Here is a 25,664-nt window from a genome sequence, read left to right on the forward strand (position 1 = left end):
AGGCAGTTTAGGGGCAATCGGGCAGGCAGGCAGGTGAGCAGTTAGGAGCCAGCGGTCCCAAATTGCGAGAGGGATGTCCCCGATTGGAGAGGGTGCAGGCTGGGCTGAGGGAACCCCCCCTTCTGTGCACGAATTTCGTGCACCGGGCCTCTAGTAACAAAATAAATCAATATAATTATCTTAACCTTGAAGAACAAAGAGAAGAAAAATGAAAGAAAAAAAAAAAGGACTAGTCTCAGGGACATATGGGACAATAACAAAAAGTCTAACATACATGTCACTGGAAGCCCAGAAGAGGAGAGCAGAAAGAGACTGAGGCAGAAAAATATTTCACTGAACTTGACAAATTTGGTGAAACACATAAATTACTTTGAGTATGACATCATTATGAGCTCAAACTTCACACAACTGCAAAAGCACTTGATTAGTGTTGTAGACTTCAAATTTCTCCCCTGCAATAGCAGACAGTAATTTGGATTACACAATCCTATCAGTTAAAAACTTAAGTACTCAGTCTGTCGGATCATTTGCTGCTCCCCTGGGTGTCACCTCGGAGATCGGGATGGTCTATGCCAGTGAGAGAATCAACATGCCTTTGGCTAGAGATTTACTATATCTGTCCTTGGAAGAGGAAAAGAAAAAACATAAAAAGAAACAGCTAGTTCAAGTCCAAATTCTTATTTTATGGATGTAAAATGTCCAGGTTGCTACAAGATCACCATGGTTTCAGCCATGTTCAGACGGTGGTTCTTTGTGTAGGTTGTTCAACAATGTTGTGCCAGCCAACAGGAGGAAAGGCTAGATTCACAGAAGGGTGTTCATTTAGAAGAAAGCAACACTAATGATCCACACAGCTTCCTGAATTTGGGTTACCGGTATATCATAAAAAGCCTTATCAGTTTAGTAATTCTAGTTAATCTACCAGGATAATGTAATTACATTTAATTTTCTAAGTATACAACAGTGATCTCCTATTTTGGTGTCAATTTTTCAATAAAGTTTTGATTATGGGGGAAAAAAAAAAACTGAAGTACTCAGATCATAGACATATTCACAAGTTATATATGGACTACTGAATACTAATCTAACATCTTACCTAATAATAGACTAACATGTAAATTGACCGTACCTCCACTACACCCACCAGCCAATCAGGAGTGATATGCAAATTAACCCAACAAAGATGGTGGTTAATTTGCATACACAGGCACTGAGCAACCGGGGGTGGGTGGGACGCTTGCGTCATCACATGGCAACAATGCAGGCGTTCCATCCCACCCCCAGTCTCTCAGGGCCTCTGGGCAGCGTGGGAAGGCGGGGCCAGAGCGGAAAGAGGCAGCTCTGGGGCTGCAGTGGAAAGGCAGTGCCGGCAGCCAGGGAAAGGAAGGCCCATTCTAGCATGAAACTTCGTGCATCGGGCTTCTAGTAAATATAAGAAAAGGAAATTAAGTGAGGTAAAGAGATTAAGATACAGCAATTAGAAGTTCTAGTCTGAAGTCAGTTTTAATGTCAAAATAGAGTAGAAAGAGAAATACACAAATATATGTAAATCCAACTGTAAGGTGGGATTCATTAGTTTTGCTGAAGTTCAGTTTTTCTTACAAAGACATTGTTGTTTATAAATATAGGTTCAAAATTCACTATAACTCTGTTTTAAAAATGAATTAGAAAATTCTATTCCTGTATTTTCCTAATGTTTTTCAAAGTATAAACATTTTTATAAGTGACACATGCTTTTCAGCAACAAAGTCAGATGATAATGTAAATGTTTCCAACCATTCATTTTCACAGGACAAATTTCATTTAAAAAGAAGTTACTTTCTCACTAATAGCTAAAATGCTACCTTTAAACATCAAGGGACAGATTGTGTTTACTTTTATAAAAATACTGTTACTTAGGAAAGATAAATGCAGATCTTTCTATAGTAAAAACTATCTAATTCACCTTTAATCTATCATGCTATAACTAGTGACCTTTGGGTATTACTAGATTTTTATAATCACTTATATCATCACAAAATATTGTCAAAAGTTTATTGTTTAAAATAATATTATCTTTAAATCAACTTACCCAGGCACAAGTAAGCACTTCACAATAATCAGACAGGAGACACCTAGGTGAGGTTTCTATTATTACTCCCTTTAGTCTTCCTCAGGAGGCCATAAGCTATAACTCTAACTTGACCATCTGACAGAATGAAGGCCACCACTGCAAAGCTAAACTTTTTCTTACTAGGAAAATAAATATAAATTCTAATACTTTCTTCATCTACTTTAATGAGTCATCTTAAGCATCCCACTTTGGATACTATGACTGTTACCATATTTTATTACAAAATTATTATTACCAAGTTTGAACTTACAACCCAAGCTTTACCAAATCTTAGTCTTCCAAAGAGAAATTATACAGATGGCTTGGATATCTTTTTCAAAATCAAGGATAAGGCTAAATTATATATATGTTTATGTAAAAGTAGGATAGCATTTATATAAACTTTCTCTGAATAACAAATATTGTTATCTCTTACTGACAGGATTTCATTTAATGGTAACAACTCTGAAAAGTAGACATTAGTATCTACTTTTTTTTCATTTTAGAGATAGAAAAAAAGTATTCTTCCTACTTTTATTTGCCCTTTCTTATTTCAGCATTTTTCCCATATACTTTCTAATAAGAAATGCAGAATTCCCTGGTTCTTTAAAAAGATCACTAAATATAGTTCTGGCCGGTGTGGCTGAGTTTACCGGATCATAGTTCTATGCACCAAAAGGTTGCCGATTCAATTCTGGTCATGGCACATACCTAGGTTATAGATTCAAGCTCCAGTGGGGATGTGTACGGGAAGGAACTAATCAATGTCTGTCTGTCTCTCTCTCTCTCAAATCAGTAAAACATATTCTTGAGTGAGGATTAAAAAAAGGTAACTGAATATAACTTTTCCTTAATGATAGATTCATTCATTAGTCATATCATTACTGTTCTGCAGTGCTATTTTTAGTTTTTATTATTCTGGACCCTCCATACTATTACTTATTCTATAATTAAACCTGTGTCAAGCACTCTCAAGATCTCTCTAGTGAATTATTTCGCATGTGCTAATGAAAGAAAACTAGACAACAAAATTTAAATGTTAAATATGAGTCAATAATAGAGACAAGGTAGATTAGTGATTGCCAGGGACTGCAGGAAACGAGAAACCAGAAGTAACTGTTAATGGGTATGAATAAAAGTTATGATGAAATACCATTTCTCACCCATCAGACTAGAAAAAACATCAAAAGCTCGACAATAGCCACTGTGAGTAAACAGGCACTCTCATATAATGCTAGTGGGAATGCAAAATGGTTCAACCCACATGAAAGTGAATATTTTCTAATATCTAACATTTACACTCTACCCAGCTATTCTACTTTTAGGAATATAACCTGGAGGTACACTTCTAACCACACACACACAAAAAAAAATTTGAATACATAATTACAGCATTATTTGGAAATTTCGCAAACTATCTAAAAGTACAAGTATATAGGATTGGCTACACACACACACACACACACACACACACACACAGCTATACAGCTGTAAAAAATAATGAAGATTTCCATGAGAAACTATTAGTGAAAATAGTAAAGTTCCAAAGAGCATACTCTGGGTGCCAAGACCATTCAAACGGGAAAGTACAGGTTTATCAACAAGTGGTGCTCGGAAAACTGGATATCCACATGCAAAAGAAACAATGACTGTAGACCCTTACCTTACACCATACACAAAAATTAACTCAAAATGGATCAAAGATCTAAATGTCAGACCTGAAACTATAAAACTCTTAGAAGAAAGCACAAGGCAAAAGCTTCACAAGACTATATTTGGCAACTAGAGTCAAAACTAAGAATTCAACTGCAGTTCAAATTAATATCATAATCATATCTACAGAAGGAAGAAAAAGAGCTAATCAAAGTAATTTATGAACACAGTATTTGACTATACCAGTGGTCAGCAAACTGCGGCTGGCGAGCCACATGCGGCTCTTTGGCCCCTTGAGTGTGGCTCTTCCACAAAATACCACAGTCTGGGCGAGTCTATTTTGAAGAAGTGGCATTAGAAGAAGTTTAAGTTTAAAAAATTGGGCTCTCAAAAGAAATTTCAATCGTACTGTTGATATTTGGCTCTGTTGACTAATGAGTTTGCCGACCACTGGACTATACAATTCACCCTTGCACAATATGGTTTTAAACTATGTGGGTCCACTTAGTTTTTTCAATAAATATACTGGAAAAAATTTGGAGATTTGCAACAATTTTAAGAAGTTCACAAACAGCGTAGCCTGCAAATATTTTTTTAAAAAGTTAGGTATGTCAAAAATACATAAAATGTATGTAGTTACTGATCTATTTTATTATTTCCTACCATTAAATATACATAAATCTATTATAAAAAGTTAAAATATATCAAAACTTATGTACATAAACACAGACAATATGTGGTGCCATTCACAATCTTTTGGTTGTACACAGTGTGGACAAAGGAGAGCCATTTTTCTGGATTGGTTCCATTGATGCGTTGTCCCTGAAGTCACAAAGTATTTTGATAGTAAGGGACTTCCTTTTAAAGTTTTTTAATATTGGACAATGCACATGGCCATCCAGAAACCCATAAGTTCAACACCAAACGTGTCGAAGTGGTCTGCTTGCCCCCAAACACATCTGTAATTCAGCCTCTAGATTAGAGGGTCAAAAGGCTCATCACACACATTACTCTTTGGAAAAGATGGTCAACACTATAGAAAAGAACCCAAATAGAAAGAATACATGAAAATCTGGAAGGATTAGACCATTGAAAATGCCATCGTTGTTATAGAAAAAGCCATGAAAGCTATCAAGCTCAAAACAATAAATACATGCTGGAGAAAACTATGTCCAGATGCTGTGTATGACTTCACAGGTTACAACAGAACTAATCAGGAAATCATAAAAGAGATTGTGGATATCACAACAAAGGTAGGAAATGAGGGTTTCAAGATATGATCTTGGGATAAAATCAGTAGCTAAGAGATACCACACCAGAGGAATTAACAGAAGTCAACTTGATGGAGATGAGTGTTTTAGAACCACTGCCAGGCTCAAGGAAGAAGACGTAACAGAAGTAGTGCCAGAAAACAAAATAACATTAGATAACCTGGCAAAAGCATTCTGATTATTCAAGATGGCTTTTGACTTCTTTTATGACATGGACCCTTCTATGATATAGGCACTGAAACTAAAGCAACTAATGGAAGAAGGATGGGTACCATATAGAAACATTTTCAGAGAAATGAAAAAGCAAAAAAGACAGAAATTACAATGTATTTTCATAAAATCACACCAAGTGTGCCTGTCTCTCCTTCATCCCCTTCCACCTCCTCCACTTCTTCGCCCTCTGCAACCCCTGAAATGGGAATACCAACCCCTACTTTTCCCCCTCCTCCCTCTTCAACATGAAGATGACAAAGACCTTTATGATGATCCACTTCCACTTAATAGTAAATAATCATCATGGTGCACAGTTAATAAACGTATATGTTGTGGATGTGTGTAAGTGACTTGGTGTGAAAATCTAATAACTGTATGGCAAGAACTATATGAGACATTTTTGTGTAATCATCACCATCATCATCATCTCCTAAGTATTCATCATGTAGAACATCATGTGCAAGACCAGTATGGAAGTGGATAGACTATCCTTACACAGACATACAGTAAGTGATATTTAATAAATATTTAATATTTAGTTCTCTTACTGTTTTATAACTTTGCTTTCAAAGAATTACATTACTGTATAGAATGCCTTTCTCTCATAACTGGAGAAACTGCATATCAGCCTATCAGCACAGGTGAGTGGGGGTTTTTTAACATAACAATGCTTGCATACTGTATTATGAATATGATTGTATTTCTGTATGCCATAAAAATATTATAACTAATCACTCCTTAGTATATAGGGTAGGCTACCATGATGCAACTGTATTGATTACCATAGGCCAGTGGTCGGCAAACTCATTAGTCAACAGAGCCAAATATCAACAGTACAACGATTGAAATTTCTTTTGAGAGCCAAATTTTTTAAACTTAAACTTCTTCTAACGACACTTCTTCAAAACAGACTCGCCCAGGTCATGGTATTTTGTGGAAGAGCCACACTCAAGGGGCCAAAGAGCCGCATGTGGCTCACGAGCCGCAGTTTGCCGACCACTGCCATAGGCTACCATAAAGCAATCACTAATATTGCTGCTGCTTCATTATCAATGCATGAATCATTATATCTGTAAATACAAAATATTCACATTACCTTTTCATTTTTGTATGCAGTGCTAATAACACACATAACATCTACCATGTTTTGTATCATATAAAACAATATATTTTTTCACATGCCAAATATTGAAGATGCATTTTTTATATATATTGAATTTATCAGGGTGACACTGCTTAACAAAATTTTGCAGGTTTTAGGTGCACAATTCTACAACATAAGACAATATATATTGATGTAGGTATTGACTGACATGATTAATCTCATAAACAGACAACAAACTTATAGTACCAATAAAGATAGTACAGTATTGTAAATGTATTTTCTCTTCCTATGGTTTTCTTTTATCTTCTTCTTTTTTTTTTGTTTTGTTTTGTTAATCCTCACCCAAGGATATTTTTTCCATTGATTTTTTAGAGAGAGTGGAAGGGAGGGGGAGAGAGAGAGAGAGAAACATCCTTTAATGTGAGAGAAACACATAAATTGATTGCCTCTGGCATGCACCCCAAACAGCGCTGGGGATTGAGCCTGCAACCCAGGTATGTGCCATACTGGAATCAAACTCTTGACCCTCCAGTCCACAGGCCAGCACTCTAACAACAGAGCCAAACTGGCTAGGGCCTATCGTTTTCTTAATAGCATTTTCTTTTATCTAGCTTATTTTATTGTAAGAATATGTTATATAATACATATAACATACTATATATGTATTGACAGACTGTTTATGTTACCTTTAAGGCTTCCTGTCAACAGTAGGCTATTAGTAGTGAGGTTTTTGGAGAGGCAAAAGTTTTACGCAAAGTTTCAACTGCCTGGGAAGTTACCTCCTAACCCCATGTTTTTCAAGGGTCAACTGTAAATATATACCCCCAGACTAAGAGGTTGAACTGCAAACAAATTCTGATTCGTTTTGGTAAGTGGGCTTTTTGTGTGTGGTAGTATATATGCACAGCAATTCCAAAACTATTTTAGAACTGAATGTATGAGATATATAGATACTTTTGGAAGCTAGGGTGCTCACTGTATAGGAGATATAGAAATAACAAACAGAGGAATAAGCAAGAATCCTATAGAGATGGACTAGATTTGTAGACATCAATGTGAACTTGTAAATTCTAAAAGATGTGTGTGTGCGCACGCATGCGCGCAAACATGTAAGCATATCTATCTAATAATAGGATAATATGCAAATGGGTTGGGATGCCATCACATAACAACCAATCAGCAGGCTGCGTCCCTGCCCCCTGCGCTGGCCTGGAGACATGAGGCTCGCGTCCCCAACCCCGGCAACGGGCCCCGGGACATGAGGCTCATGTCCCCAACCCCGGCAATGGGCCCCGGAACATGAGGATTGCATCCCCAACCCCTGTGCTGGCCCAAAGACATGAGGCTCGCGTTCCGGACCCCGGCAATGGGCCCTGGGACATGAGGCTTGCGTCCCCGTCCCCCTGCGCCAGCCCGAGGGTCCACAGGCACGCAGAAGCCTCTGTGTGCCTGTGCCAGGGGTCCGCAGGCCTCTGCCGCGACCGGGCCCAGGGATCAGCAGGCCTCCCCCAGCTCCAGCCTACCTCTTTGGGGCAATCTATCAAGGAGCCCTGGATGGATGGGCGGGGCCTACCTCTTTGGAGTGATGGAATGCGGGGCTCCCACACTGTGACAGGGCACAGGCCAGGCTGGGGACTCCCCCCAACAAGTGCATGAATTTCGTGCATTGGGCCACTAGTATAAAATTAAATATGAATGTGTGTGTATATAAGTACAGATATTCATATTTACACATATAGATGCATATGTTTCTTCCTCTGAAAATTAAAGGAACCCAGAAACAAAGTTACTTCCAGAATAATGAGGACACATAGCACCCAAATCTTGGTCTCTAAGGCTATTCTCCAGAAAGGAACCTAAGTTCCTCAGAAAAGTGGCTCATTCCAGGAGAGGAATAAGATTAGCCTGGAACATTAATCATGTCATAATATACAGAAGTTCATAAAAATTTGAGCATCAAAATAATTAAGAACAATAATAAATTAACAACTAGAAAAAAATAGGGCGGGAGGGAATAATGGCGGCGGAATAGACAGACGTGTTCCGAGCCTTGTCCCGGAGCAGAAAGAAAGAACAGTTGAGGGTCGCACAAGGAGTGTTTGTTGGCTGGTTGGGAGACAGCTGAATTCCAGAAGGAGGTGGGGGACTGCTGAAAGGGGTTCCCCTGACCTGGCAGCACCAACTGCGGCTGGGTCCCCTCCCGGAGCTGCGGGCTTGGACGCGGAGTCTGCGCCATCTTGATCTGGAAAGTGGAGCTTATCTGAAGCCTGAGAATCCACAACTGCGGCACCCCAGGAACAGCTGCGAGCCCCAGAACAACGCTCCCCAACTGGCGCAAGCACACGGGTTCAGAGGAGCTCTACACTCCACCACGGAAAGGTCAGATTTCGCCTGGGATAAGGTGAGGTCTCTGGTCCCGGCGGGAGAGAGGAACGCGCGTTTTGCGGGAGCTGGAGGACCAGGGAAGTCTGTGCCTAGAAAAATCTGTGGCTGTAGGGGCTGGCGTGATCTGTGATTGTGGAAAGGGGTCCTCAGAGCTGCTAAGAGAAGGGCACTCTAAAAAGCAACCCATTTTGATCTGAAGTGCAGGGACACCCTAAGAATTTCAGGCAGTCCAGACTTACGCGCAGCCCGTGCGCTCCCTGGGTGCCTGGGCTTACTCGCAGTCCTGGAGTTCGCACACTTGGGCTTTTTCCTCTTCAAATCCTTGCTTCTGATTACTAAGCCCAATACATAGGATCACCCAGTTGGGGACACCCTGGGAGACTGCAGGGGAAGGTTGTTTTTCTGGAACCTGGGGATCGGAGCGGGGAGTAACCATCAGAGAGCCAGCTCTGAGGCAGCTCACTCCCACAGGCCCGTGGCGAGTGCCACAGGGAAAGAAGGCTCTAACACTCCCTAGAGAGGCCATAGATAAACCCGGAAGTCAATCCAGAAACACTGCCACCCAGGGGCTGAATCACAAATTGACTCTTGTGTAATCAAAAATAAAGGAATACAAGAAATTAAGACACACCGTCTGCTTAAAATCAGGACTGGCTTACAACACCGAAGAGCAGTGGATCGCAGGGAACTGCAATACTGTCTGGACTGAGAAACAGGCGTGCCAAACAGAAAAACAGAGGAAGTGAATGACCTTCACTACTTCACATTTTATTTTTACCTTTCATTTTTTTATTTTTTTTTTATTTTCATTTTTTGCATCTTTTAATCAAGAAACTTTTTTTTCTTTTTTCATCACTTGATTTTACCTTTTTAATGATTACATTTTTATTTTCAATCCGTATTATCACTACTGCTATTTTATCTTTTTTTTTTTTTTTAAAGTGTCATTTTATTTTCTCTTCATTTTATTTTGGGATTAGGGTTCTACATTCTATTTTTTATCTTTCCTTTAGCATTGTTTTACTCTATCTCAACTCTACCTTTAGGCCATCACTCTCTTCCTAACCTCCCCCTTTTCAGTGTCCTGTTTGTCTTACCCTTTTACTGCTTTAGATTTTCCCTATTCTTTCTGTTTACCCCTTGTTAAAATTCCACCCTACTTACATATCTAATCTCCAATCCCCTGCTCCAAGTCCACATACACCTCTCCCTTCACTGTCTGAGCTATCCATAAACTTGTCCTTCTCTCTGTCCTTTTGTTGTTGTTTGCTTGAATGTAGATTATATCCAATTTTTATGCTTTTTTTGTGAGATTGTTTTGCTTATTCTTCTTTTGTTTATTTTTTTGTTTGTTTTGTGCTTCAGCTTTCCCTTGCCTCACTCCATATTAGTTGGTGTTGTAGTTTGTACTAATCCCCAGGCACTTGTTGCTGGCATTTGCTGGGATTAGTGATTGTTCTATTGGAGTTTTATCCCCAATATATATAGTCTGTTCCCCTTTCTCTCTTAGTCACTTTCTTGTCTCTCTTACTTTTTTTTTTTCTCTTTACTTTCCCTTTTCCCAATTTCATTTTCACACTCCTTTTTTCTTTTTTTCTTTTTTTCTTTCTTTCTTTTTTCCTCTTCTTCTTTCTCTCCTATCACCTAATTTGCCTTTCTCTGGTGGTCACCTTTATTGGAGGTTATTAATATCGTGAATACATTCCTGTTCAGTGCCTTGTGAGTTGTACCTGGTAGTGCTGTATTTTGTGCCTTTAAATCAACCCAGGAGAGAGAGAACTACATAACCAGACACCCAGAGAAGAGAGACCATGGGGAGACAAAGAAGCAGCCCACATATGAAAGAAAAGCAGGCATCACCAGAAAAGGAAGTAAACGAAATGGAGGCAAGCAACCTTCCAGAAAAAGAATTCAGAGAAATGGTCATAAGGTGGCTGAAAAGAATGGAAGACAAATTCGACAATATGAGCAAGAACCAAGAGGAAATGAAGAAGAACCAAGAAGAAATGAAAAATGACATCGCTGCTGTAAAGAACTCAATAGAAAGCATCAAGAGTAGACTAGAAGAAGCAGAGGACCGCATCAGTGAGCTAGAAGACAAGATGGAAAAAAATACCCAAGAAAAGCAACTTCTAGAAAAAAAAATTAAAAGGCAGGAGGAGAGTCTAAGGGAACTTTGGGACAACACGAAACAAAACAACATCCGCATAATAGGGGTTCCAGAAGGAAAGGAAGCTGAGCAAGGAATAGAAAACCTCTTTGAAGAAATAATGACAGAAAATTTCCCAGATATAGGGAAGAAAAAACCCACACAAATCCAAGAAGCTCACAGAGTCCCAAGCAAAATAAACCCCGAAAGACCGACGCCAAGGCACATTATAATTAAATTGGCAAACACCAACGACAAAGTAAGAATCTTAAAAGCAGCAAGAGAGAGACAGAAAGTTACATACAAAGGAACCCCCATCAGACTAGCAACTGATTTCTCAACAGAAACTCATCAGGCCAGAAGAGAATGGAATGAAATATACAAAGTCATGCAAAGAAAGGGGCTGAATCCAAGAATACTGTACCCAGCAAGACTGTCAATCAAAATTGAAGGTGAAATCAGGAGCTTCACAGACAAAAAAGGACTAAGGGAATTTATTACCACCAAACCAGCAATGCAAGAAATGCTAAAGGGTCTACTGTAAAAAAAAAAAAAAAAAAAAAGAAAGAAAGAAAGAAAGAAACAGGAAGCGAAGAAGTAACACAGGGGTAAAGAATAGGAATGGCGACAAATAAGTACCTATCAATAATAACTTTAAATGTAAATGGATTAAATGCCCCAATCAAAAGACATAGGGTAACAGATTGGATAAGAAAACACGACCCATATATCTGCTGTCTACAAGAAACCCACCTCAGAAAAAAAGACGCACACAGACTGAGGGTGAAGGGATGGAAAAAGGTTTTCCAGGCAAATGGAACTGAAAAAAAAGCTGGGGTAGCAATACTTATTTCTGACAAATTAGATCTCAAACTGAAGGACATAACAAGAGATAAGGAAGGCCATTTCATAATACTAAAGGGAGCAATCCAACAAGAAGAAATAACTCTGGTAAACATATATGCACCCAATACAGGAGCACCCAAATACATAAAAAAACTCCTGGAAGATATCAAGGGAGACATTGACAGCAATACAATCATAGTAGGAGACTTTAATACCCCACTATCACCATTGGACAAATCCTCTAAACAAAACATCAGCAAAGAAACATCAATCCTAAATGACTCACTAGACCAGATGGAATTAATTGACATCTTCAGAACATTTCACCCCAAAGCCACAGAATATACATTCTTCTCAAGCGCACATGGGTCATTTTCAAAGATAAACCATATGTTGGGACATAGGCAAAGTCTCTTCAAATTCAAGAAGATAGAAATCATATCAAGCATCTTCTCAGACCACAGTGGCACAAAACTGGAAATCAACTACAATAAAAACAACCCAAAGAAATCAAACACATGGAGACTAAACAGCATGCTATTAAACCATGACTGGGTTACCAGAGAGATCAAAGAAGAAATAAAAAACATCATGACAACAAATGACAATGAAAACACTACAATCCAAAATCTATGGGACACAGCGAAAGCAGTCTTGAGAGGGAAGTTCATAGCTCTACAAGCCTACTGCAAAAAACAAGAAACAGGGTTAATAAATTACCTAACCCAACAACTCAAAGAGTTAGAAAAAGAGCAACAAGAAAAGCCCAGTGTAAGCAGAAGGAAGGAAATAATAAAGATCAGAGCACAGATAAACGACATAGAGACCAAAGAAACAATACAAAAGATCAACAAAACCAAGAGCTGGTTCTTTGAAAGGATAAACAAGATTGATGAACCTCTAGCCAGGCTCACCAAGAAGCAAAGGGAGAGGACCCAAATAAACAAGATCAGAAATGAAAGAGGTGAAATAACAACAGATCCCGCCGAAATACAAAGGATCGTTAAAAAATACTACGAACAACTCTTTTCCAACAAACTGGACAACCTGGAGGAAATGGACATATTCCTAGAAAAATATAACCTTCCAAAACTCAATCAGGAAGAATCTAAACAGCTCAACATGCCAGTAACTATGGAAGAAATTGAAGCAGTCATCAAAGAGCTTCCGGCAAACAAAAGCCCGGGGCCAGACGGCTTCACAGGAGAGTTCTACCAAACATTCAAGGAAGAACTAAAACCTATCCTCCTCAGACTATTCCAAAAAATTCAAGAGGAAGGAACACTTCCCAGCTCCTTCTATGAAGCCAGCATCACCCTAATACCAAAACCAGATAAAGACAACACAATGAAGGAGAATTACAGGCCAATATCCCTCATGAATGTAGATGCCAAAATCCTCAATAAAATTCTAGCAAATAGGATCCAGCAGTACATCAGAAAGATCATACACCATGACCAAGTAGGATTTATCCCAGGAATGCAAGGATGGTTCAATATCCGCAAATCAATAAATGTGATACATCACATAAACAAATTGAGAGATAAAAATCACATAGTCATATCAATTGATGCAGAAAAAGCATTTGACAAAATCCAACACCCTTTCTTGATAAAAACTCTCAACAAGGTGGGAATAGAAGGATCATACCTCAACATCATAAAAGCTATATATGATAAACCCACAGCTAACATCATACTCAATGGGCAAAAACTAAAACCATTTCCCCTAAGAACAGGAACAAGACAGGGATGCCCACTCTCACCACTCCTGTTTGACATAGTACTGGAAGTATTAGCCATTGCAATTAGACAAGAAGAAGAAATAAAAGGCATCCAAATTGGAAAAGAAGAAGTAAAGCTGTCCTTATTTGCAGATGACATGATATTGTACATAAAAAACCCGAAAGACTCCATCAAAAAACTAACAGACTTAATAAATGAATTCGGCAATGTAGCAGGATACAAAATTAACACCAAGAAATCTATGGCATTTCTATACACCAACAATGAACTTACAGAAAGAGAGACTAAAAAAGCAATCCCATTTTCCATCGCACCAAAAAAATTAAGATACTTAGGAATAAACCTAACCAAGGAGGTAAAAGACCTATATGCGGAAAACTACAGGACACTGAAAAAAGAGATAGAGGAAGATGTAAACAGATGGAAGAACATACCATGTTCATGGATTGGTAGAATCAACATCATTAAAATGTCCATACTACCCAAAGCAATCTATAGATTCAATGCACTCCCCATTAAAATACCAACGGCGTATTTCACAGACCTAGAAAGAACTCTCCAAAAATTCATCTGGAATAAAAAAAGACCCCGAATAGCCACAGCAATCCTGAGAAAGAAGAATAAAGTAGGAGGGATCTCAATACCAGATTTCAAGCTGTATTACAAAGCCACTGTCATCAAAACAGCCTGGTACTGGCACAAGAACAGACATATAGATCAATGGAACAGAATAGAGAATCCAGATATCGACCCAAACCAATATGCACATTTAATATTTGACAAAGGAGGCATGAGCATACAATGGAGTCAAGACAGTCTCTTTAATAAATGGTGTTGGGAAAATTGGACAGATACATGCAAAAAAATGAAACTAGATCACCAACTTACACCATACACAAAAATAAACTCAAAATGGGTACAGGACTTAAATATAAGACGAGAAACCATAAAAATACTAGAGGAATCCACAGGCAGCAAAATCTCAGACATATGCCAAAAGAACTTTTTCAGTGATACTGCCCCTAGGGCAATGGAAGCCAAACAGAAAATAAACAAATGGGACTACATCAAAATAAAAAGCTTTTGCACAGCAAAAGAAACCATCAACAAAACAACAAGAAACCCCACTGTATGGGAGAACATATTTGCAAATGGTATCACTGATAAAGGTTTAATTTCCAACATCTACAGGCAGCTTATACAACTTAATAAAAGGAAGATAAATGATCCAATAAAAAAATGGGCAACGGACCTAAATAGAAGCTTTTCGAAAGAAGACAGAAGGAAGGCCAAGAGACACATGAAAACATGCTCAAAGTCACTAATTATCCGAGAGATGCAAATCAAAACAACAATGCGATACCATCTCACACCTGTCAGAATGGCTATCATCAACAAATCAACAAACGACAAGTGTTGGCGAGGATGCGGAGAAAAAGGAACCCTCGTGCACTGCTGGTGGGAATGCAGACTGGTGCAGCCACTGTGGAGAACAGTATGGAGTTTCCTCAAAAAACTGAAAATGGAACTCCCATTTGACCCAGTAATCCCACTCCTAGGAATATATCCTAAGAAACCAGAAACACCAATCAGAAAGGATATATGCACCCCTATGTTCATAGCAGCACAATTTACAATAGCTAAGATTTGGAAACAGCCTAAATGCCCATCAGCAGATGACTGGATCAGAAAACTATGGTACATCTACACAATGGAATACTATGCTGCCGTAAAAAAGAAGGAATTACTACCATTTGTAGGCACTTGGATGGAATTAGAGAACATTATGCTAAGTGAAATAAGCCAGTCAATGAAAGAAAAATACCACATGATCCCACTCATTTGGGGATAATGAAAAACATTATAAACTGATGAACAAAATGATAGTTACAGAGGCAGTAAAGCATCAAACAGACTGTCAAATTACAGTGGTAAGGTTAGGGAGAGGTGGGGGAAATAAGAGATCAACTGAAGGACTTATATGCATGTATATAAGAGTAACCAACGGATGCAAAACATTGGGGGGTGAGGGCATGTATGGGAGTGGGGTGGGGGTGGGGGGCAATGGTAAGATATGTACACATATAATACCTTAATAAAAATTTGAAAAAAAAAAAAAAAAGAAAAAAGAAAAAAATAGGAATCCAAGACATATATCTAAAATAAATAAATAAATCTATAATAATAAAAGCATAATATGCTAATTAGACCTGACAGTCGAAAGACCTTTCAGGCAAAGCCGCAGCAGCAGGGGCTAAGGCAGAGGCAGTTAGGGGCAATCAGGCAGGCAGGTGAGCAGTTAGGGGTGATCAGGCAGGCAGGTGAGCAGTTAGGGGCGATCAGGCAGGCAGGAAAGTGGTTAGGGGCAATAAGGCCAGCAGGCAGGTCAGCAGTTAGGAGCCAGCAGTTCCAGATTGCGAGAGGGATGTCCAAGGGGTCCCAGATTGCGAGAGGGTGCAGGCCGGGCTGAGGAAACCCCTGCCCTCCGTGCACGAAATTCATGCACCGGGTCTCTAGTAAACAAATAAAGACAGAGGATTCTTGCTATGGTAGAATGTCAAGGGCTGACTGGTAAATGTGAAGTGAATGCTAGAATTTAAAAATTATCATTTTGCAACTATCATTACAGAGATTTGTTTAGGTAAAAATCATCAATGGATGCAAAATCTAGGGAGAAATTTTGCTGAAGAACAAGATAATTGCATGGTTTTAAAGCATCTCCTCACAGATTGTTTATTAATTGCAAGGGTAAAAATAATAGCTATAAAATGGAGAAATCTGACACCTTAAGCAAAACCAAATGGACGCCATGGCACTCCAAATTTGATGCCCTGAGAAAATTACGTCACTTATGCAAAATTCTTATCAGAAATTCATAACCTGAACCTAATCATGGGCAAATATTTTTTAAAAAAATGAGCAACACTCTATTAAATAATAAATAGACTGTATTATTAAATTTACCAACATCATAAAAGACACAGAAAGGCTGTGGAAATATTCCAGATTAAAAGAGACTAAATAGACACAAAAGGTAAATTCTGTACCTGACCCTAGAGTGGATCCTAATGGAAAGAGAAGGAAAAAGCACAAGAAACCATGAAATATGGATGGTGTGTTAAAAATATTGTATCAAAGTTAAATTTATTGAATAATTAAAGCTGAAAATTATATTTGGGTTATGTAAGAGATATCTCTCATCTTAAGAAATATACACTATGACATTTAGAAGTATGTTCACTTTAAAATGTCAGAAAAAAAAACTGTGCATACATGTATAGAGAAGCAAGCAATGATAAAACAAATGGGATAGATTGTTAACAAATGAATCTATTAGTAAAACAATAATATGCAGATGTTCTTGCAACTTTTTAAAAATATATTTGTATTGATTTCAGAGAGGAAGGGAAAGGGAGAGATAGAAACATCAATTATGAGAATCACTGATTGGCTGCCTCCTGCATGCCCCACACAGGGGATCGAGCCCGCAGTGCCCTCGACCAGAATCAAAGCCCAGGACCCTTCAGTCCACAGGTCAACACTCTAGCCACTGAGCCAAACCAGCTAGGACTATTCTTCCATATTTTAAGTTTGCAATTATTAACAAAGTTTTTTAAAAGTCTAAGTGATAAGAAAGCATTGTTTTAGAATTAAATGTTATCTCTTTCTTAGTGGTGCATAAAATGATGCATTTTACAATTAATGGCATCTTAGTGTGAGTGAAAAATAGTAAGTGAATATGTGAAAAACAACTCAGTAAGTTTTCTTCATGCAACTAACAAGCTTTTAGGGAAAAACACAGAAGACCCACCATGTACATTAAATTAAGACTACTTAGAAGTACAGGAGATTGATATTACCAATCTGGTCTTCAATCAATTGGAACTGTAAGTATTCATTGTTCCTTAAGTCTCATTCTATAATTTGTGTGCTTAATTACAACTGTAAAAGTACCTATATATACTGCAAGGAAACCAATGTACAGCTACTTATAATATTTAATATACTTTAAATGGGCTTTAAATTTTATTCAAAAAATAAAATCACCCTTGAAAACTAGGCTTAGAGGGAACTGAAAACTCTTAGATTGGTTAATTTATAAATTACCATCCAATATTAAATGCTGATAAAGGACAAACTAAAGAAAAGGAGAAAAATGCAAGATTATAGTAAATCTGAGTTTCAAATACAGTAAGTAGTAAAAGCACAATTCAACTGTCAGAGAAATCCCCATAAAAATGCTAGGATTAGCAGAGACTGCATGTTACAATGTTTTGACAAAAAGAAAACCCACAGAATTAAAAATACAGCATCTTTAGTAATTTCCATAATCTTTACCACTGCATTTCTATTTCTGGAAGGAGCCAAGATGGGTCAAATAAACGACTACAGAGGTTAGATAATGAACAAAGAAGCCACAGAATGTAGGGCAATGCTTATCAGTATAGCCAAGTGAATCAGGAAACTATGAATGTAATGGAAGAAACTTAGGCAATTCACTGAACTGGGAAAACAATTTTAAAACCAGCATTGTGACCTGTGTATTTACACACATGACAGGTGCATAATGGAAATGGGAGGGGAGAAAAAACTGTGTACTAATTTCCTAGGAATTATCCAGTCTGATGATTTTTCTACTTTCTTTAAAATTTTCCATTCCAACTAGCAGCTACCAAATGTGAATTCAGTGAATATCCTTTTTTTAATGCATTCATATTGAAGTATCAAATGTAGAAAAAGAACTGAACTAATATTGTCACATACTGTACCTTTAAGTAAGTCACAAATCATTCACCATAAGCCGGTCCAGCATTGTCACGTTTCCTCTAAATTTCTTCTAAGATGTCAAAAATTGAAATCTGCGATAATGTAAAAATATTCCTCTCTATTTTTTTGTTAGTATAAAAATCATTATTGGTAAAAAAGAAAATTATACATAGAGACAAATATAATGGGGGTTGTCTGGGGCTAGGGGTGAGTGGAGAATGTAGTTATTATTTAATGGACACAAAGATTCAATTTTACAAAGTGAAATCCATTCTGGTAATGATAGTACAACAATACAAGTGTACTTAATACCACTGAACAGTATTGGTATACTTAAAAATGGTTAAGGTGGTAAGCTTCATGTTATATATACTTTACCAAAATAAAATAAAAAAGGAAGGGGAAAAGAAAATGACAGTTGATAAACCAACAACAAGAGGTAAAAGAAATCCTACAGAAATTAGACTAAAGAACCCAAAACCTAACAATCTACAGATATTCAGCAAATAGATAAATTATACTACCTAATTCAATAGTTCTCAAGAGCATCAGTATGTTACCAAAATAGTATAACAAATATTCAAGCTAATAAGGTAAATTATTTCGAACGTAGTTAAATTACTTGTTTTTAAGTCTGGTGTTCAAAGAAGGTTTAGTTGCCTGCAGGGCATTGAGAAGACTGCAAAGGAAGGAATATAGGTTAGGTATCTACTCTGCTGAGGAGGAAAAGAGCTGGCCACAGCTGGCCACTGTTATACACAGGCAAGCAGGCAGGTTTGGAATCAAGCCAGCAGTAGAAACAACAGAGTGACAGGGAATGAAGCCCTGGCCTAGAGCACCCTTGTCCCCAGATGTTTGGCACCAGCCCTTGCTCTTAAGGTGCTTGGGCACACAAACCCTTCACCTTCTGACTCAATTCTCCATAGAAAGGTATTTCTTATGATTGTATTTCATAACAATTTTGGAAAGTTTGTGACTTTAAAAACTATTATTTCATGCAAAGAGCTCCTTTAAAACCTTTTGAGAAAGATCGGTATACTCTGCTTCAAAAGATGAGATAAGTAGCCCTAGCTTGCTTGGCTGAGTGGATAGAGCGTCAGCCTAAAGGGTCCCGGGTTTGATTCAGGTCAAGGGCACATGCCCAGGTTGCGGGCTCCATCCCCAGTAGGGGGAGTGCAGGAGGCAGCTGATCAATGATTCTCTGTTATCATTGATTGTTTGCTCTCTCCCTCTCCCTTTCTCTGTGAAATCACTAAAAATATATTATTTAAAAAAAAAAAAAGATGGGATAAGCAAGGATGACCCTGGAAATAGAATTAAGAAATCAGTAAGGGAGAGGTTGTATGGTAGACAGGCTCTAAGATGGCTCCCAATAATTCTCACCCCCTAGTATTCATGCCCTTGTGTACATGCTCTACCACTCTTACACATTGCTGGGGGGAATGTAAAATGGTACAACTCAAAAGCATACCAAAAAAATGAAAGAAAAGCATGCTTAAGTATAAAGAGCTTTTTTTAAGTATAGAAAAATCAGGGTAAATATTTAGTATTCAATTTGCTTTGTGGCTTCTTGAACAACTTTAAAAGGGAAAATGTGCCATCGAGAGAAAAGTTTTCCTGAGTGACTTAAAAAAAAAAAAGTTGAAAACTAACGAATGTTTTTAGATATTTTAGTCAGATTTTTAAAATTCTATTTGCATAATATTGAGCAATTTAATCCTCTGGGCTTATATTACTTTCCAATTTAACAAACACAGCAATGTCCGTTAGTGATACTTAATCTACACATCTTGTTTGTTTCATTTGTACTATTCTCACAGTTAAGAAGCATTTCTGTAATTCCTGTTTTATGAATGGCTCAACAAGTATTTACTTTGTCTAAACAATTATACATAACAAATTCGTGCACGGGTGGGGTCCAGCCAACCTGCCCAAATCGGGACCAATCTGGCTGGGCCGGATGGGGGGCAGGGGCCACAGGCGGTAGGCCAGCCAGTCCCACCCCCTGGTCAAAAAACGGGTTGAACTCCCAGTCGAACCCTCCGTCAAGGGGACAATTTGCATATTAGCCTTTTATTATATAGAACTACAGGCCCGGTGCACAAAATTCATGCATGGGTAGGGTCCCTAGGGCTGGCCAGCAATTAGGGCTAATCGGGGCCTTCCAGCTGCCGGCCAGGGCCTTCCTTGCCCCAGCTGCCAGTGGGACCTTCCTTCCCCAGCTGCCAGCTGCCAGCCAGGGCCTTCCTTCATTCCACACTGCGCCCTGGTGGTCAGTGCACGTCATAGCAAGTGGTCAAACTCCCAGTAGGTCAAACTCCTGCGGGGACAATTTGCATAGCCATTCATTATATAGGATAGTAATTGTTAGTCACTGGGGGGCGGGGGGAAGCATACAAATTATCAATACTAGGTGTACCGGTTAATTATCCGGATTTTCTTCAATAGAAGGAGTTACACATGTTGATATATATGCAATTTGATATGTATGCTATTTTGTTGTATTGACAACAAACTTCAAAACTTCGTATGTCAAATTTGCTGAATGTGTTAACATCATAGATATTTTTACACTTAAAAATGTCGAATTTGTGCCAAAAAAAGAGTATTTACGGGAAGTTTAAATTCATTACTTTATTTTGAAGAAAAGTGCTGCTGAATATTTCAGGAAGCTTATGGTGAATATGCTCCATCTCAAGATACTTGTGAACGCTGGTTTTAAAGGCTTTAAAAGTGATGATTTTGATGTGAAAGACAAAGAACATCCAGGTCAACCAAAAAAGTTTGAAGACCAACAATTACAAGCATTATTGGATGAAGGCGCGTGTCAAACTCAAAAACAACTTGCAGAAAGATTAAACGTTGCTCAACAAACAATTTCTGATTATTTACAAGCAATGGGAAAGATTTTAAAGGAAGGAAAATGGGTGCCACATCAACTGAACGAAAGACAAATGAAAAACCGAAAATCTTCAGTACAATGTTGCTTCAACGGCACAAAAATCTTTTTTGCATCGAATTGTGACTGGCAATGAAAAGTGGATTTATTTTGAAATCCCAAATGCACAAAATCATGGGTTGATACAGGTCAACCATCAACACCGACTGCAAGGCCAAATCGCTTCTGAAAGAAGACAATGCTCTGCATTTGGTGGGATCAGGGAAGGTATGGTGTATTATGAGCTTCTAAAACCAGGTGAATCCGTTAATACTGATTGCTACTGACAACAAATAATCAATTTGGACCATGCTTTGATCATGAAACAACCAGAATGTGCCAGAAGACACGGCAAAGTAATTTTGCTTCATGATGACACACCATCACACACTTCAAAACCAGTTAAAGACACATTCAAAGATCTTGCCTGGGAAGTATTAACCCACCTGCCATATTCACCAGACCTTGCTCCTTAAGATTACCACTTGTTCCTTCGATGGCACAAGCACTTTCTGAGCAGCACTTCAAAATGTACGAAGAAGTGGAAAACTGGGTCTCCGAATGGTTTGCCCCAAAACAAGAAAAGTTCTATTGGGACGGTATCCACAAATTACTGAAAGATGGGGGAAATGTGTACCTAGCAATGGACATTACTTTGAATAAAGCACTTTTGATGTTTCTCTTGAAATAATTGTGTTTTCTTTTATTACAAAATCCACATTATTAACCGGTACAGCTGGTATATGTTTCCACTCAAGAGCAATAGATCAATACACCATCACTGAATATAAAAAAACTGATCCTGCCCAAGAATGTCTGAAAATAGATTAAGAACCATAAGTGAACCAAACCCGGGTCCTGGGTGCCAGAGGGAAGCCAGTGCCGGCAGCCGGGGAAAGTAAGGCCTATTCTTGCACAAATTTCATGCACTGGGCCTCTAGTAGTTTATAAATAAAAACACCACTCCAATGAAGTCATTATCCATTGAACAAAGATCTTATTAGGCAAGGAGAAAACTCTTTTTCAGTTCTCAAGCAATAGATTTATCTCTAACAAATATAAGTAATCAAAACCTCATCAATTTTTCATGTTTCTATAAGAGTGTACATAAAAAATCCAGCCCAACACCTCTCTCTAAAACTTCAATTTTTATGGAACATAAATTCCTAAAAGATGGATGGGATAAATCTGAATAATAGAATTTTGACAAATAAATGCAAAGACCCAGATGCAATAGAGACAACTAAAGTTGGAGCATGAACACCAGATAGTTATATAACCTTAGAAGGGAGTCATTTGGTGCCCAATTTCCTACCTTAAGAATCCAACAGTCCCTAAGATAAAGTCCTCTAAAACCTCCAACGACAAGAAATCTCTACTTCACAAAAGCACATTTCAATACTACATACTAATCTTGGACAAACTCAATTAAATCTTTGAAGAATCAAAAGACACACAATTACACACAAAAAATATATATATTTTTATTGATTTCAGAGAGGAAGGGAGAAGGACAGAGAGATAGAAACATCAATGATGAGAATCACTGATCAGCTGCCTCCTACACACCCCCTACTGGGGATCAAGCCCGCAACCCGGGCATGTGCCCTTAACAGGAATCGAACCCGGGACCCTTCAGTCCACAGGCCAATGCCCTATCCACTGAGCCAAACCAGCTGCTAGGGCAGCCGTGGACAAACTACGGCCCGTGGGCCGGATCCGGCCCGTTTCGCTGTTCTATCCGGCCCGCGGAGCAGAAAGAGCGGAGGGTTCTCTGGCTCTCCCCTCCGCTCCTTTACTTTGAATTTATATTAGTTCACACAAACACTCCATCCATGCTTTTGTTCCGGCCCTCCGGTCCAGTTTAAGAACCCATTGCGGCCCTCGAGTCAAAAAGTTTGCCCACCCCTGTGCTAGGGCCACATAAAAACATCTTTAAAAATCTAAAATCAGTGAAGTTTTATGGAATTAATCATTTAGAAAAAAAATTGTATAATCTTAACAGCTTTTTTTTTTTTTTACTGTTTCCTTTATTTTGTTTTTTACTTTGTATTTTGTCCCAACAGCTTTTAAGCCAAAGATTCACTAGAAATCCACACATGGGTTTCTGAGAATATATCCATTACATGAGAACCAATCTTATCTAATAAAGAGGGAATATGCTAATTAACCATCACTCCATCACAAAAATGGATGCACCCACAGCTGAGGCCAACTTCCCATAAGGAGCCTTAACAAGCAATCAGCAGGGACCTGAGGCTATGCCCTCCCCCACCCCCATGGGGCTTGACAGGGGACCTCAAGGTGCGCTTCCCATCCAGTGTCAGGCCAGGGGACCTCAGGCCATGCCCCCCACTTGGCAGGGCTTGACAGGGGACCTCAGGCCATGCCCCCTACCAGGTGGGGCTTGACAGGGGACTTCAGGCCGCGCTCCCCACCCTGACACCAAGCCGGGGGACCTCAGGCCGCACCCCCAGCCCCAGCACTGAGCCAGGGGACCTGAGGCTGCGCCCCCCTGCCTGGCAGGGCTTGACAGGGGACCTCAAGGTGCTCCCCAGTGCTGGGTCGGGGGAACTCAGGCCACGCCCCCCGCCCTGGAGGAACCTGAGGCTGCACCCCCCTGCCGATGGGGCTTGACAGGGGACCTGAGGCTGTTCCCCTCTCCCAGTGCCGGGCCGGGGGGACTTGAGTCTGTGCCCCCCCACCCCCGCCTGGTGGGGCTTGACAGGGGATCTCAGGCCATGTCCCACACCTGGTGGAGCTTAACGGGGGACCTCAAGGCACACCCCACAACCCCGGTCTGGGCTGGGGGACCTCAGGCCACGCCCCCCATCCTGGCGCCGGGCCAGGGGACCTGAGGCTATGTTCCCTGCCCTGCGGGGCTTGACAAGGGTGGGACTAGCCAGGTCTGGATCTATCCCAATGAGGGGTGGGGGGCCGGCCGGGTCTGGGTCTCACGTGATTTTGAGGCGCATGTGGGTGGACGGGGACTTGATTCTGGGTCCCGTGGTGTGCCCCAGACTCTGACAGGAGGAAGGTTTTCATATACATTTTACTAATTTTCTTTCATCTCTGACACTTCTATTACAGAGAAAGGGCAAATAGCAATATTAAATTATTTCCTCTAATTAATCCCCTTTTAATGTGCACAAATTTCGTGCACCAGGCCACTAGTAAAATAATATTAGAGTAGAAGGAAAAAAACTAAAATGAAACTTAAGAGACTATTTTGAAAATAAATTAATAAATTTGTTCTTTTCAGGGGTAAAACAGATATTGAGGTAACTCAAAATTGTACAATGAAAAATGCAAACTGCCTGACAAGTGTGTATAATAGTGAGAAAATAAAAGAATTTATGGACTAACAACATACCTTTTGCAGAAAAGGACCAAAGAAACTAAACTTACTAATAATTATAACATATTTGATGAAAAGATTAAGACATTTCCACATAATTTCACAAGCACTTTTGAAGTTCCAATCACTGTGAAAAGTTCTAGAGGAACAAAAATTAATAAAACAATTTACTAACTAAGTAATATAAAACAAAAATGTATCCTGGACATTTTTCTGTCAAGTACACAAAAACTATTAAAAATATTTTTAAGAATAAATGTGATAAAAATAGATACTTAGTACTATAAAAATGTACTGGATTCATTCAGCTAGGTCAGTATGAGAAAGAAAAAGCTCACTTAGTTTCCTTTTGTATTCATTAACAGGAAAAATAAAATTTATGATTTTTCAACTCACAAATGATTTCTCAGTTTAAAATAAACCAATTCAAATGGAAAGAAGACTGTATTACCCGCAGGGGCTTAAATGATGGATTCTATTACTTCTAAGAAACTATAAATTAGTTTTAAAAATCCACCAATTCACCCAAATTTCTTTTAATCATCAACATTAATGAATAATCTAATAATATCTATTCATATATTTTGAAATATTTATTCCTCCTCTGGAAATGTCAATGCACAAAATGCCAACAGAAGCATTTTAAGAGTAAAAAATAATTATTCAGAAATAATTCATCTGCTCATACATTGATAACTACAAAACAGTGATGAAAGAAATTAAGGAAGACCTGAATAAATGGAAAGACATTCTATATTCATGGACTGTAAAATTCAACATTCCTCCAAAGTGATCAACAGATTCAACCCTCCCCATCAAAATTCCAGCGTGATGTTTTTTTACAAAACTGATGAGATGACCCTGCAATTCACATGAAAATGCAAAGGACCTAGAAAAACAATTTTGAAAAGAACACAGTGAACGTACATCCCTATCTCAAAACTTACTACAAAGCTACAGTAGCCAAGACAGTTTGGTAATGTTATAAGAATGCACTTATAAATCAACAGGAAAAAACTGACAGTCCAGATAAATACTTACACTTATGGTCAACCTATTTCGGACAAAGGTGCTCAGGGTAATTCAATGGGAAACAATACCCTTTGCAACAAATAGCAATGAGACAATTGGATATCCACATA

The 25,664-nt window shown here is 38.8% G+C and overlaps 1 protein-coding gene and 1 pseudogene across 2 annotated transcripts in view; one reads left to right on the forward strand and one right to left on the reverse strand.

Moving 5' to 3' along the window:
- The window catches only part of LOC308251649 (lipopolysaccharide-responsive and beige-like anchor protein), a gene marked incomplete at its 3' end in the record, with an annotated part of 65,574 nt that overhangs the window by 28,734 nt on the left and 11,176 nt on the right, over positions 1–25,664 (reverse strand). The gene's annotated exons all lie outside the window — the stretch shown is intronic.
- LOC308250520 (small ribosomal subunit protein eS27-like) lies at positions 590–842 on the forward strand (annotated as a pseudogene). Its single transcript has one exon. The product of its transcript is annotated as a small ribosomal subunit protein eS27-like (transcript).

The sequence above is a fragment of the Plecotus auritus genome (assembly GCF_963455305.1).
Source record: "Plecotus auritus genome assembly, chromosome: 6".
NCBI classification, from domain to species: domain Eukaryota; kingdom Metazoa; phylum Chordata; class Mammalia; order Chiroptera; family Vespertilionidae; genus Plecotus; species Plecotus auritus.